Consider the following 4,808-nt stretch of genomic DNA (forward strand, 5'->3'; position numbering starts at 1 on the left):
CTTCCTAAGAAATCAGTCGGGGGATGACTAATATCTGTGTCTGCCAAAGCAGCCAGCCGTGGCTCATCTGTAACTGAATGTGAGACCAACTTCCAGGAACTCTCAGTGAGAATGGCTCTGTCTAGAGGAGGGAGGATTGGCGGGATAAGGTCTGAGGGCCCTCTTATCCCTTACATTTGGTCTCTATAAGGATGTGCTGTTCTTTAATCTAAGCACTCTGCCCTTTTCAGACACTCTGAGAAGGAAAGTGGGTGGCCAAGTCATTCAGCTGAGAAGGGCAACCCAGGAAACTGGTCCCATTTTCAAATATTGAGCATCTGTTGGCCCAGGGAATGAGGAGCTGCTTGGAGAGACCATTATGGTGGGGGTCAGGGAGAGCACAGTCCTACCATCATGGAGAAGCCTGGACTACAAGGCAGGACTGGTCCTCATGATGAGAACAGCAATCCTGGGGCCCTTTTACATGAGAGATGTTCATGGTTAGATCTGCCTGGGGTGACAGCAGATTGTGGGAGGAATGAGTGGGTGCTGAAGGGCTCAGCAGTTGTAGAGCATCCAGGTAGCTCTGGTGAGGGTGGTGGAGGTGACTCCACAATGTGTGTCCTTTGACTGTAGGATCCTCAGTGTGGAAAGTCTGGGGATTTATTAGCTACCAGGAAGGAGTACCTTAATATACCAGGCTGATGCTAAGGACAGTTTGCCTTCTTCAATAAATCCTGTCTGACTTGTCAAAGTTTAACCCCTTATGAATAGGGGCTGGGATTTCTGCCCTGACAAGTTCACACATTCATAGCTGCCACTGCCCCACCCGCCTTCCTCCCCTTCTGCGGACATGGGATGTCTGTCTCTACTGCCCTGTGGTAGCAAACTTGGCCACTGGGATGAGGCACAAATATAATCTCTCTTTTTTTTCACCCTGAAGTTTCTGAATTATTAAAAAGAACTGTACTGTTTTCAAAAGTGGACATTAGTTTCTCTGATTTCCCCACAGTAAACACTTGGACGTTGGTTGTTCGTTATGCTTTCTTTGACTATATTGAGTCATGGGAGAAATTTAAATATCTGACGTAATAATATCAGTGTTAAAATATTGTTCCATTATTGCTTCTCATAGTCTCTTGTTTTGTGTATGATGAAGATTGTAATTACAGCTTTAATATTAGACAAACTTGTATCCCTACATCCACTCTCCAGGTCAGGAAAGAGGTTTTACCAGCAGGCCAGAAGCCCTAATGCCCCCTCCCCATCACCAGCTCCTCTCTCTTCCCCAATTTAAAGCACTACTCCGATCGAATACCATGAAGTAACTTAGTCTGTTTTTGAAGTTTGGAATTGGAATCATACAATCAGGTTTTTTCTGGTAACATTTTATTTGTGAGATTCATGCATGTTGGGTGCAGAGTGGTTAGTGATGTTTATTTGCTCATGTGTTCCATTGCTGAGTGTGCCACCATTATCCAGCCTACTGCTGGGGGGGCGGGGCATGGAGGTGTTTCTTCTTTGGGCCTCTAAACAAAACTAAGAGGATGTTTTCCTGTTGCTAGGAGCATTTTTCCTTGCCTTTTGTAGGACATGGGCTTATATTTCTGATGGATTTACAAAGTGGAGTAGAATATCTGACTTACTGGCTATGTGAATGTTTAAGGTCAGTTGATGATGCAAAGTAGCATTTGAAAGTGCTTGTTCATCTTTACATTCTTGTCAGCTTGAATGAACATTTCACATGTTCATCAATACCACATAATCATCAAAAGTTTTAGTATTTTAATACTTTTAATTTCAGCTTAACACCTCTAGTGAGTAAACCTGGATGGCCTTAATCTTCTCAGGAATTGAGATGATTAAAATCAGACACTTTGAGGCCTGACATCTTTTGGCTCAGTCCTATGCCTAGTGATCCCAATTTAGAGCTTGTGGTTTTTACCATGTCAAACCTCTGATAGGAGTGTGAGTTCCAGGTTTTGTTCACTCAGACCTGAGAGTCAACTGAAAGCTCCACTCAGACCCTCAGCCTCCATTTTGGGGTCAGTCATTGCTACTAAAGAAGCTCAGACCCCAGGGTCTCCCTCCTCTTTCCTGGATCTTGTCCCCAAAAGTCAACACTGGGATGTTAATATATCAGTGATTTCAAAGAGTGATTTCTAAGTACGTGTTTCCCAGCTTTGCTAGTGAATCTCAGTGTAAGGGCTCATATGAAACGACCACATTTGCCACTGCTGTAATTGGAAATGTAAGATTTCTAACATTGAAATCCTGAGCTTAAATTTCATTTGTGCCCCATGTGAAAATCAGAGTTTACAGAGTTTAACGACTTCTCAAGGTAAATCTAATCTAGGCCATAGTTTCATATATACAGTTTTAAGTATCCAGGAGTTGAGAAAGTTAGATAAAATACAAGAACAATTTAGTATACTATGAATTCCCTGATATCACATATATTATCTATCATGTTTAAGCAAGTATGTGCCAAATCATTTTCTTAAATTTTCACCAGATTGAAATGTTTGAAGCTGGGACTTTTATGGTTGTTAATCCAAGTATCTTAGAGGTGAGGATGCTAGGTACCTTTCCCAGGCTCCCTAGATGGTAGGTGATGAAGGCTGGGATCAAACTCAGGCACAGGTGATATGGTCCAGAGTCCATACAATTTCTGAATCCTGTGCAGCCCCAGAGTGGTGGACTTGAATGCAGGTGGATTGGTGGGGTGGAGAGAAGAATCAGTGGTTGCCTCAAATGTCGCAGTGAGGAGGGCCACAAAAGCAAATGGGTTTTTAAAATGAAGATCCGTTTTCTCCTCCCCAGGAACAAAGTGACAACTCGGAGACCGCTATTTTCTGACCAAGAGAATTGCTCAGCTTGGATTCATATCCATTTAGTGGCCAAGGACTAGAAAGGCAGCTGACAGCCTCCTCTGTGATCAGCTGCAGGTGTATGAGACCTGAGGGTGTACCTACTTCTGAAAGGACAGAACCGGCAGAGCCAAAACCTCCTCAAGGAAACCCTCCTCAGTTCAATCATCATTCAAGTCCCAATGGCAGTAGCAGCAGCACTGGAAGCTCTGCAGGCAGGAGCCAACTGCCCCATCTGCCTGGATTACCTGAGAGACCCCGTCACCATCGAATGTGGGCACAACTTCTGCCGCTCCTGCATCCAGAGGTCCTGGGAGGAAACACAGGACAGGCTCCCTTGCCCTGTCTGCCGCCACCAATGCCGAGAGTGGCACTTCAGGAGCAATGCCCAGCTGGGAAAGATGAGTGAAATCGCCAAGCTCCTCCACATCACCAGGAGCAAGAGGAAGAGGCAGGAAGAGTCACGATTGTGTGAGAGGCACAGTCAGGTCCTGACCCTGTTCTGTGAGGAGGACCTAGAGGTGCTGTGTCCCCTGTGTGCTCAGCACCCAGCACACCAGGGCCACCACGTGAGGCCCACTGAGGAGGCTGCCTCTCACCACAGGAAAAGGCTCAGCAGAGACATTGCATCCTTGAAGAAACAAGTGGCAGAAATGGAAAAAGTAAAAGCCACCCAAGACAGAAAACCATTAGAACTGAGAGAGAAGATGGAAACCCAGAGACAGAAAATATTCTCAGAATTTGAGCACCTGAATCAGATTTTAGAACGTGAGCAAGAAGCAGTTGTCAAGGTTAGCTGATCAACAGAAGGAAATTCAACAGAAAATCAATACAAACCTAGCATCATTTTCCGACTACATCTCCACACTCAAAAGTTTACAAAGAGAGGTCGCAGAGAAGAGCGTGATGTCAGAAGTGAAGCTGCTGGCAGACATCAAGAGTGTCTACAAGAGGCATGAAGCTCTTAAAACTCCAGCCCTCTATTCTTTCCAGTTAAGGAGAGAAGGATGCAGTCTTCCTCCACAGTATTCTGCTCTGCAGAAAATTAAACAGAAATTTACAGAAGATGTCACTCTCGATCCTGAAACAGCACACCCGAATCTGCTTGTCTCTGAGGATAAAAAGTCTGTGACATTTGTGAAGAAAAAGCAAAGGCTTCATCCTAATCCAAAGAGATTTACGTGTGATCTGATTGTCCTGGGTTCTGAAGGATTCGCTTCCGGCAGACACTATTGGGAGGTCCAAGTGGATGACAAGCCTGAGTGGACTGTGGGGGTTTGTAAAGACTCCCTTTCCAGGAAGGGAAAGCAACGCCTGGCAGGACAGGACAGACACTGGACAATCCGGCTCTGGGATGGAGACTATGTTACAGAAGGCAGTGCTCCAGTCACTCTTCAGTTCACAGAAAAGCCCAGAGGAATTGGCATTTATCTGGACTATGAGTTGGGTGAGATTTCCTTTTACAGTTTGAATGAGAGGTCTCATCTCCACACTTTCACTGATAAATTTTCTGAAATACTCAAGCCTTACTTCTGTATTGGACAAGACTCTAAACCTCTTACCATCTGTGCAGTATCAGATGATGAACGATAAACTCCATGTATGATTGGCTTATTGCTTCATTGCCTTGCTGTAATTTGTGGAGAGTATGTAGAATATTGCACAGCTGTCCAAGAACCTACCATTAAGAATTTTTGTAAAATGTTTCTATGAATTACACACTGAATGTGTTTTCAACTCATTGTTTCAATCAGTGTTGTTTGAACTAACAGATCTTGTGAGAATTAACTGTGCTCCTGAAATTGTAAGTTTAGAGTGAACAAAACTTTGCACCTCCAATAAATACATTTAGCGTAATAGTGTGCATGTGTGTGTATTTGTTCTATACTTACACATTTATCTGTTTTAAAAATACTTAAAAAATTCCAGGTTGGAAAAGAATTCAGAATTATGGACAGA

The 4,808-nt window shown here is 43.9% G+C and overlaps 1 pseudogene; it reads left to right on the forward strand.

Annotated features, from left to right (window-relative positions):
• Positions 1 to 2,962: 2,962 nt before the first annotated feature.
• Positions 2,963 to 4,442, forward strand: LOC119530572 (annotated as a pseudogene).
• The last annotated feature ends 366 nt before the right edge of the window (positions 4,443 to 4,808 follow it).

This window comes from Choloepus didactylus, chromosome 3 (genome assembly GCF_015220235.1).
Source record: "Choloepus didactylus isolate mChoDid1 chromosome 3, mChoDid1.pri, whole genome shotgun sequence".
Lineage (NCBI taxonomy): Eukaryota > Metazoa > Chordata > Mammalia > Pilosa > Megalonychidae > Choloepus > Choloepus didactylus.